The sequence below is a fragment of the Dreissena polymorpha genome, chromosome 3 (assembly GCF_020536995.1).
Source record: "Dreissena polymorpha isolate Duluth1 chromosome 3, UMN_Dpol_1.0, whole genome shotgun sequence".
In the NCBI taxonomy this organism is placed as follows: domain Eukaryota; kingdom Metazoa; phylum Mollusca; class Bivalvia; order Myida; family Dreissenidae; genus Dreissena; species Dreissena polymorpha.
This window is the reverse complement of record NC_068357.1, coordinates 57,491,092-57,502,783: the sequence shown is the minus strand read 5'-3', so window position 1 is coordinate 57,502,783 and position 11,692 is coordinate 57,491,092. Positions and strand designations below refer to the sequence as shown.

The window sequence follows — 11,692 nt, the reverse complement described above, 5'->3', positions numbered from 1 at the left end:
AATAGTGCCTTCCATCTTCAACTTGTTCCTGAATTATTTGAGCTTTGATACGTACATACTCGCTGCTCAAAAGCTGGGAGTTGATATTATTGCAACTACGATTTCACTGGGGGCTGACGAGGTCAAAGCGTAGTCCGTTTCGCTACGACGTCGGGTATATGTTTTACTACGAAAACATGGTGTAAATACACTACTTAATCAGGCGAGTTCCATATTTTCTGGTGTTTATGGATTAGAGAACGGAACATCCAGTAATGGTAGGTACTTATTTTCAATAACAAACTAATAACAAATGCGCGTAGTTGCAACCTTTAAGTTTATTTTGAGCTAAAATCGAAATATTTTGATTTGAAGCAATGCATAAGGTGGTTATTCTGTTAAAATAGCCTATTACGGTAACTTAAATTAAATAAAACTACATTTTACTTCGATTCAGTGTACATTACACATTTTAAAGTACAAAACAGGTTACGAACATATATTTTAATTATGCAAATTCTTTGTTTCGAAGGAAATTACAAGTCGTTTTATGCAAAGACCTATCAATATACAAAGATTGGTAACATCCATCAGACCAATAGAAATTATCGGAAATTCGAGCGGCGGAATCGAGATCTAGATCACGTGACATCAATCGAGCAGACGACGCCATTTAGAAGCCGAGTCGTGTAAACAATTGCCATCATCGTTATCGTTTTCACACCTGTCTTTATTGACTTTAAGGTTAGTATTATCGAATATCAATTAACCACCCATCGCTGTATTGTATCAATAAGTGTAAACGTCAATAATTAATCTAATTACGATGTAACTGTGCAGATAATTTGGTTATTATATCGCTATATTGAAATACAACGTAGTGGCAAGCGGGTGGGGGAAGGTTTCGCAAATCAGCTTCTTTCGACTAGTTTCCATAGTCATTTACGAGTAAGCTTAAAACAACTGAAAACTAAATAATGTCTTGAATGTATTTAACTTAATGTCTTCGCCATAAAAAGCCTTTGTTATAAATTTATATAATGTTCGTTTTTCAACTTTTTGTGAAAGAGTATTTAATATAAAAAAAAAAACACACACACAGTACATATCTGTTGAGTGTAAATAGAAATTAAACAAATTGCAATATTCAGTTATTTTTTGGATAACAGACAGTAATTTCAAGCATAGATTTATTTATATTGAGAATGATTTATTTTTTGTTGTAAAACATATACTTGAAATTTAAGTTAATGTTCTGAAAGTTTTTTTGTAGTTGCAGTTTTGCATGCAAATACCTCAGAAATATATTTGCCGCCTTTTTGTATAACTTTGCTGTTTATGGATAGATTTGGTTCATTTTGGACTTATTTCGTTTCATGTTCATATTGCTACATTGGTAGACTAAACTCATAGCACTATATTTAGTACACACTTGAATATCTCTTCTTGTAAGACATATACTTAAATGTTTCGGACATTGAAACATTGAGACGGGAAGACTTCAAAAATAGCTTGGACGCCTTTTTGTATAACTTTGCTATTTGTGGATAGATTTGTTTCATTTTGGACTTATTTTGTTTCATTTTCATATTGCTACATTGGTAGACTGAACTCTTAGCACTATATTTAGTACACACTTGAATATCTCTTCTTGAAAGACATATACTTAAATGTTTCGGACATGTACACATTGAGAAGGGAAGACTTCAAAATTAGCTTGGACGCCTTTTTGTATAGCTTTGCTATTTGTGGATAGATTTGGTTAATTGTATACTTATTTTGTTTCATTTTCATATTGCTACATTGGTAGACTAAACTCATAGCACTATATTAAGTACACACTTGAATATCTCTTCTTGAAAGACATATACTTAAATGTTTCGGACATTGAAACATTGAGAAAGGAAGATTTCAAAAAAAGCATGGACACCTTTTTGTATAACTCTGCTATTTGTGGATAGATTTGTTTCATTTTGGACTTATTTTGTTTCATTTTCATATTGCTACATTGGTAGACTGAACTCTTAGCACTATATTTAGTACACACTTGAATATCTCTTCTTGAAAGACATATACTTAAATGTTTCGGACATGTACACATTGAGAAGGGAAGACTTCAAAATTAGCTTGGACGCCTTTTTGTATAGCTTTGCTATTTGTGGATAGATTTGGTTAATTGTAGACTTATTTTGTTACATTTTCATATTGCTACATTGGTAGACTAAACTCATAGCACTATATTTAGTACAGACTTGAATATCTCTTCTTTTAAGACATATACTTATATGTTTCGGACATTGAAACATTAAGAAGGGAAGATTTCAAAAATAGCATGGACGCCTTTTTGTATAACTCTGCTATTTGTGGATAGATTTGTTTTATTTTGGACTTATTTTGTTTCATTTTCATATTGCTACATTGGTAGACTAAACTCTTAGCACTATATTTAGTACACACTTGAATATCTCTTCTTGAAAGACATATACTTAAATGTTTCGGACATGTACACATTGAGAAGGGAAGACTTCAAAATTAGCTTGGACACCTTTTTGTATAGCTTTGCTATTTGTGGATAGATTTGGTTAAATGTAGACTTATTTTGTTTCATTTTCATATTGCTACAGTGGAAGACTAAACTCATAGCACTATATTTAGTACACACTTGAATATCTCTTTGTGTAAGACATACACTTACATGTTTCATACATTTACACATTGAGAAGGGAAGACTTCAAAAATAGCTTGGACGCCTTTTTGAATAACTTTGCTATTTGTGGATAGATTTGGTTAATTGTAGCCTTTTTTTGTTTCATTTTCATATTGCTACATTGGTAGACTTAACTCATAGCACTTAATTTAGTGAACACTTGGATATCTCTTCTTGTATTACATATACTTAAATGTTTCGGACATGCATGCGTGTAGTGTCATCCCAGATAAGAATGGTCAGTCCGACAGGCCAATTAGGGGTGACCATTTTCGCTTTAAATTAATATTTGGATTATAAAGGACCACACTTAACGCACACGCATTAATCTCATTTTTCCCAGAGGTTTCTCTGATATTGTCATAATAAGATTGTTTTGAGCTTGTAAAATGTTTGTTTTACTTCAATATGTTTTGCTTATTAAGGACTGAAGGACTTATTTCAATAAAATCGTCTTGAGAATTTTGCGAGTATATTTTGAATAAATGTGCACTTTTACACTCTTTTTAAAGTAAACAAATAACTAAATTAAAAAAAATCATTTGGCTTTGATCATTGAACCGGAAAAAAAACACATCGTGTCTAATGCATAATCAGATAAATAAAACAAACGTCAGCATATGCATGTAACAACATTCGATATGGAGGTAAAAAGTGGATTTAACAGGACACAATAAGAAAGATGGTCTCGCTGGTTCAGTGAACTCTGATCTTCACAAAGGTTGTAATAAAACCTTTCCAATCAAATACGCCTATTGAAGGTTTTCTTACATTGGCAATCAGCGATTAAAACGAATTTAGTCAAATAAGAAAATAAAATGTCTCTTTAAAAGTATTGTTAACAATACCAATACTAAAGTTTTATGGTGCTAAGTGAATAACAATGCATGCGTAATTTTAAATGTCGATTCAGCAGACGGTTCATCCAGTGGGTATAATTTCCGATCAAACAGATATTACATGTAAATGAACTATAAAACATAAGTTTCGGACCAGGATAAAAGATCGGCCTTTGAAATGTTTACACTTTATAACAATGTTGATTTTAAATTATATGTAGTGGTTGATCCTCGTAGATTGCATTTTATGATACAATTTCCTCTTTATTAAAAGCAACGCTTTGTTATATGGTACGAGCGAATCGGAGCGATATGTCTTTGCGAAACACCGTTATGGTTTATTGAAATCTGTGTTATATTGTTTTAACCTTGGTCAATAGTAAGTTGCGTCAATTGCTTATTCATCAATAATTTAAAAGCGCAGGCCTAACCATTAAGTATTTAATAAGTAACCTTTGCTAAAAATCATGAATCGTCAGAATTTCTTCTACAATTATTACTGCAAATATGTTTCTTCTGCTACTGCTGCTTTGCTGCTACAACTACTACTTCTTCTACTATTTATAAATATTTCTTCTTATGCTTCTGCTAAACATGAAAAACAAAACTGTTTATTGTGAATAAATGAATAAGTTCTGTTCTCATTTTTGTTTAAGAGGATACTAATGTTATTATTACGATTAGTATGTGGACGATTATTATTACATGTTCATACTTCAATTTCTCTCACGCATACTTTATGTTGATGAAACCATATCTGCACATATAATATGTACATTTATATGAACATTTATTTTTTGCAGGATGCTGTGGAAGAAACGCAGTAAGGGCTTTTGTACACAGAAGTACCTATGGAAAATACCTGCTCTATCGAAGAAAAAAACCCTGCTCTATCGGGATTGTCAAATGATTCATGTTCTGGCAACAGTCCAACATGTAGTAATGTTTATGTCCAAACCTGTGATGAGGGGAATACTGTGTTCGTTTAGATGATGATTCAGGGTTGCTGAATACAGGATTCATTGATAATGGTCCAGACATAATGAACCTGGAAGATGAGACGGACATTTTGAATTGTGGATTTTTGGAAGACTTTGAACAGAATGCAAATGGGAGAACGACACTAAATCATCAGGAATGTGACATTGAGGAGGTGGAGGTTGATTGTGTTGACTTTTTAAAACTACAGACTGAAGTTCAGGAAAATATCAGTCAGGATTTCATGGTTCGTAAAGACAGAAGCAAATTGACATTGATGCAGATGTACTCGCACGGTGATGCTGCCTCCGTAAAACTGTCCATAGAGGTGCACTCTGACTTCAAATGCAATTTGTTCGTGCATAGAAAACCAGTAACTCGTAGTCATGTCATTTGGACAGATCTGCCATTGTTATTTGACAGGGTTTCTGTGATAATGGAACTTTGTAGGAGACTTGCTGTGAACTCTTTCTGTAGTCTGCAGCTGCAAGAAGTAATTAATATGAATAAACTATATGTATTAGACTTGACCGTATTTATTTTGTTTTAATCTGTACAGATCTTGCAAAGTATCCACGTTGGTCACCTGTTTAACACAAAAATGTTACAGAAATGTTGTTCTTTCATTATATGAATCTCGTTCTGAGAAAATTGGACATAATGTTTTTGCGTAAATTGTCATTCCAGATTAGCCTGTGCAGTTCATACAGGCTAACCAGGGACGACACTTTTCGCTTATATGACATTTTTCGTTTAAATAAAGTCTCTTCTTAGTAAAAAACCAATTAAGGCGTAAAGGGTCGTCCTTGATTAGCCTTGGTGGACTGCAAAGGCTAATCTGGGATGAAACTACGCACAAGCATTATGTCCAGTTTTCTCGAAACGCCACTCGTGAAATGAAACATTTCTTCAATAAAAAGGTATTTCGTTAATTTATTATTAACTGTTGTGTAATGTTGTATGTTGTTAAATATGCTATTAAACTATCAAATAATTTACATGCGTTTTTTCGTTTGTTAATTCTATGCAACGTTTACCCTCGATGGGGGATACGTTCTGCTTAGGTACTACGGTATACTTTTGCTCAATGCAATTCAGCATGGACACCTTTTATTGCTTTTAACGTATATAATAATTTGAATGTCTACAGAGAATTTAAATGTGTGCGTAAGGCTACAAAATGCGAAAGAAGCATAGGAAAACGGGGCTTAAGTTATTTACGTAATTTGTCCGTTTTTCCAAAGACGTATCAGTATATTGTTAGGTATTTAATTTTTCCTGTTTTCCTTACTTTAATGGTCTATTTCCTAAAACAAGAACTATTTTAATAACCGCTGTTTCGACTTCTGAATTTTAAAGAGATACATGGAAACCCGTTATAGCGTACCTTTGAGATTTGTGTCATGCTTTTTCAAGACGTGACCCCGGAACCCGGAAATACTTTTATACTCCATTTTGCACTCTGGACAAATATAAATTGCAATTTGCTTCCCATTTGAATTATCAATAGCATCTTCGTCTGCTGTATATTCTCCTAAAATTTCATCGAGGTCTAAATCATCATCCCATGAAAAAAAATCGGTTTTGTTATATTTTGCCATGTGAATATGGTGTACATGAAAAATGATATGATATTCTTATGTTAAAACTAATACGTTTGTAGGAATGTTGTGTAGGTTAACCCGGGGGTCTGTCCCGGGGTCACGGGGCCTTATTTTGGGAAATCATGTTAAACAAGGTGCGAAATCTGTCAACCTAATATGCAAGTGTACTAATCTGACACCTGTTGAAGCTACACTGGCCTGCTAACTTCCCGAGATTCTCCTTCAGTAGACGTTCAACTGGCGCCGGTTTTAATCTAAACTACCGTGAATGCTCCTTCAATATGTCTGAAAAGTGATTTAAATAACAAGAATTTTTAACTACTCGTTTCGTTTTATTACAATATTCTAGGCGTCTTCTTTGTTTAATCTCGGATCTTAAATAAACATGTTTATTAATAGATCAATGAATCTCTACGGAAATATCCACCAATAAACATTGTTTAAGGATAGATCTGTGCTACTAATAACTACAACAATTACTAATGTGTCATAAGATTTTTCTTTTTAGCGTACATACAATATTTCCCGCATGCATGACTGCAAAATTGGACGCTTATTTGACTTAAAATTTAGAATAAATAATTTTTGATGATTCTTTGAACCGATGAATTAGTGACATTAAAATTAATTAAATAATTTTATTACCATAAAGATTATTTTTATTGCATCGGTCATTTAATTATTTAAAGCAGTATTCTGTACCACCAAAGACACCAGCAAGTTACGTTCATTTGATTTGATAACCGTTCATATTTTGCGAATCAATCGACACGTTACTGACGATCTCGTTACAGACGAACTATTCGTTGTACTTAGCCTTTGGCCACGTGACTAAATCTCGTTCCCTCCGGGAGAAAATCCGCGATAACCCGATAACGCTTATCTTTGTATATTGATAGGTCTTTGATTATATCTACATACATGTAGTGTTCAGAGGTATTATTATATATACGACATTTTGATTGTCTGTTTTTCTTTACATATTTTCTATTGCTATGGTATCCCGCGTCACAATCAAAGTTAAAAAACACACGGATTATTAAGAATCATCAGGCATTCGACGTAGCCAACCGTCTTTTCTTTACCCTTTGTTTGACCACCATCCCATAACAAATTTTGGTAGCAAATGGGGTGTAACAATATTTCGAAAAATAAAGGAAGAGAAAATACAAAGTTTGAGCATTGAAATTTTCTCTGAGGTATCCTTGATTGAAAATAATAATTTAAGTTCCAGGTTCACTTGCACACGCAAATGAATTTGATACAACCATTCTACAATTTGCAATTGGTGATTTTAGTTGTGGCATAAATTTATTAAACATGTCATATTTATGTACAACAATCATAATTTGCTTACCAGTAGTTGAATTGTTCATAGATTTGGGCATATTTTATATGAAAATAAATATGATTGCTTACAAAAAAATCCGTCATGTTTTCAATAGTCTTAACTAATTTAAACTTAGAAAAAAAGTTGAGAAAAAAAATTGAATTCGCCGGGATTCGAACCTGTCTTCTGCTACCGTGAGCGAATACGCTACCATATCGCTACACAAACTTTCATGACAAGTCGCGAAACATAATACCTATACTAAATGCTATCTATATCGTCTGCCAACTTCCGGGCATTTTAACTTTCGCAAAAACACGCTCCTGACTGTGAGACGTTTTCTGATTTTCCACTCTATAGCCTGTTATATAGTCATACTAATCGACTATACACGGGGTGAATACTAGAACAGATCATAGGTGCTCGATGTCAATGTTTTTTTTAATTTATTGACTTATTTTTTTTTTAGTTATCCGTTGTTTGTTATAATGCATACACATACTAAATTAATAAAAATCTTCTGACAAAACGTCTTCTTAAAAAAAGATAGTTCGACTATGTATGTATAGATATTGTCAATATCTATGTATATAGACGAACTATCTTTTTTAAGAAGACGTTTTGTTGGAAGATTTTTATTAATTTAGTATGTGTATGCATTATAATAAACAACGGGTAACTAATAAATAAATAAAAACAAACAACATTGTCGTTGACATCGAGCGCCTATGGAACAGATATGTTACAAGGGCGCACATGATTTAGGCGTACGATGTTGTATAGCTTTAAACCGGGGGGGGGGGGGGCATGCGTAGACTGGAACTTACGTCCAAGATGGCGTTGTTTTGTGTTTTCCGTGAAGGAGCCAATATTTTCAAAAGGGTATGCCACTTTATATTCATATTTCTTTTTCATGAATACAGCTTTTCGGCTCTACGGTGTTTGTTCTCCAATCGTTATTTTGTTTCAAGACCGCAAAGCTTGGAATACAACTAAATTGACGGTTTTGTTCTCTCTTGGTTTTTTGCTTCAATACCACAGACGTCGAAATAAAAATGTATTGAAGCAAAACCGTCCACAAATTTGTTGTTTAATTTCTTGGCCTTCGAGATTCTGTTCGAATATCATTTTCTTGTATAATAAAAAGTATTTGTGCATGTTTACAGCAAAATTTATCACTAATCGCGATTATATTATTATTGACGCATGTTTATGTCTACTGATTCATTTAGCGTCGAATTATAATGATTATCCCCCCCCCCCCCGTTTATTTGGAACTGACTTTTGTAAAAGCTCATTTTAGGACCTGACTTTCAAATGACAAACAGCTTTTCCCATGTTAAAGGGTTTGACACGAAAGTCTATACACGTACTTCAATTGACATGACGCCTTGTCTATGATCGCTCCGCCCACTAGAATTGACCCACCAATCAGCGATCGATTAATCGGGCGCACTCGTTAGCAACGACCTGTCCGCCATTTTATAGACAAGCTACATGTTTAGGTTCACTTTTATTCCAACGAGTTTCTTTTGTTTTCCTCTTAAAAAAAACGATTAAAAATGGTTAAACGGTGTCAATGGGGATTATGTAACTCGGACAATCGATATCCTGAAAGATGAGATTGTGACATTTAATTTATATCGTTTCCAAAGCCGAAAAGAGATCTTGAGAAGTGTAAGAGATGCATAAATACATGCGGTCGTCACCACAAACAACTGAACGTCAACACTGTCAAAGACAATTATAATATATTTTTATCGGATATACTAGCAGATTTAAATAGTTTATGTTATCGATCTGATTATCACATACTATTTCACTTAAAAAAAAATAGTTTTATCAGTTACTAGGTCAGAAGCGAGGTTCATCTGCATTACTTAAAGAGAAATAAAACCCAGCATGGAGCCTCATTCATGCTCTGTTTTATTACTCTGATAGTAATGCACTTAATTGACATCATACATGTTATTTGAAGGTGACATGTGATATATTATCTTATTAACGGTAACTACACATTTGCACTCATGTGGTGTCACCAATAAACGCTTTTTATCCACACTAGGAGCTCGAATGCCTAGATCTCATGTTTTAAACGAGTTTCGTTTATTTTGTTCGGATTAAAAAACGGAAATGAAATATGGCAAAAACGGTGTCAAAAGGGTTAAAGCAACTCTGACATTTGTATCCAGAAAGATAAGTTAGATGAATTAAATTTATACCATTTCCAACGCGGCAATTCGGTCTTGACAAGAGCGAGTGGAAGCTTCAAGAATTACCGAGATCCCCTTTATAGAACATTAATTTATTTCACAAACTTGAAATGTCATATAAGCAATAACTAAGCATTATTACGTATGTATTATGTCACGTGTGCATGTAAAATAATTGAGAATTTTGGTACCCAATTCGTGTAACTTTACGAAATCCCCGTAAAAAATCGCGTTTCTGTGTGTGTCAGAAACAAGTGAAAACCATTTTGTTATTATTTTAATAAAGACGTGTCGATAAATGCTATTGTAAAAGAGTTATTATTACTGATATTAGTTAACCAATAAATGCGATAACTTCGGGGAAGTCGGTACCTGCGCGAGCGTCTGATATTGGTAGCCTTATTAATTTATAATAGCCTGACCGTATTCCATTTCGTACAACGCTAATTTTATATCAGAAAATGTCCAAACTTACTGTGTTGTTTTTGCCCTTTAAATTATAGTGATTGATAAAAGTCCCATAAGCAATGTTTAATATGATTAATATCACTTTTATACGCAATAACATGTGGGATTGAGGTACCCACCCGGCGTCAGAAAGCGCGTAAAACTTCGAAGAATTCCCAGTTATAAAGCGCTATTTCGTGTCAAATACACGGGTAGGGACGAATGGTTCGGTAATAATTTTGTTAATATCACGGGTAAATACCGGTGAAGTGTTGTTGTTTTTTTTTGCAAATACCACCATAACACGTAATAACGGGTTCGATTTCGGTAAGCGCGCAAGCGTTTGAGAGCGTGTTTAATGTACCGATTTACCCGTTATAAATAGCTGATGTTCTCTTAAATCGTATATTTTTTGCATTTGCAGAATAACTAAATGGCATCAACCCCTTTTCTAGTGTAATATGGTGTTTAACAAGTCCATAAAATCATCCGGAATATCGTGTAAATCTATATGCAGTCTATAGGCAAAGAAGCCATTTTGGTGTTAGCTTGTCTAGGTATTCTTCCCGCTGAGCCACGTGATTAAGTGGGCAGAGCGATCACTGATAAGGCGTCATGTCAATATGTTCAATATGGCATGTTATGTGGTGCAATAAACGCGTTGTCTTAAAGAAGTTACTTAATGAATGATAATAATGCTGTACGAAAAAAACTACCGACCAACTGAATCAATTCACTTTTTTTTTCAAGAGGATGTGTTGTGGGGTCCCTGGTATACGAGATAATATAGAGGATATTTGTTGGATCCGGTGGATTATCGATTTTAATTCACGAGTGATCATAGAAAATAATATTTTCACGAGTGGCGCAGCCACGAGTGAAAATATATGTTTTCTATGATCACGAGTGAATTAAAGTCGATAATCCACCGAATCCAACAAATTTTCTTTTTATTTAATGCATTTTTCACAGTTTATATACATTGTTCAAGAGTTTAACTAACGAATTTTGCTGGGATAATGACGTCATTTCGTCAAAAAAATGACGTCATTTCACAGTAAACAATGAAAATTATCGATAATTCTCACTGATAATTTTCACTGTTTGAAACAGTGAAATTATCAGTTTTAATTCACTGATATTTCTCTATAAACCACCGGAAAGCATTAAATAAAAAATGTTTATCAACCCCTTTCAGTAATATTTAATGGAGATTATGACGTGCCGACCATATTCAAATATGAGCTTTTGTTTAACCATTATATTACCGTATTTTCAGATGATGCATGCCTAAGAGGGCGATAATGAGGGCATCTTTCCTTGAAGTATATGTATTTGAGAATTTAAAAATAGAGGAGGACTGAGATATAATTCCCCATTCATGGAACCACAAAGTTTAACTAGACTATTTCATAAAGAATCCGTCAACAGAGCCTGACTTAAGCAGCAGATTGAGACACATTACACCATCAAATTCATGTACAGCAGATGTTTGTAGTGTTTTTATAATAACGTCTTCATAGACAAGTCTGTCATATAATTTCTAGTAGTTCTACTAAATTACACTTTCCGTTCCGTTTATGTCATGATGATAG

The 11,692-nt window shown here is 33.6% G+C and overlaps 1 long non-coding RNA gene across 1 annotated transcript; it reads left to right on the top strand.

Moving 5' to 3' along the window:
* Positions 1–516: 516 nt before the first annotated feature.
* LOC127874300 (uncharacterized) lies at positions 517–5,501 on the top strand. The gene is made up of 2 exons (XR_008046793.1): positions 517–723; positions 4,329–5,501. It is a non-coding gene; the product is annotated as an uncharacterized LOC127874300 (long non-coding RNA).
* Positions 5,502–11,692: the final 6,191 nt, after the last annotated feature.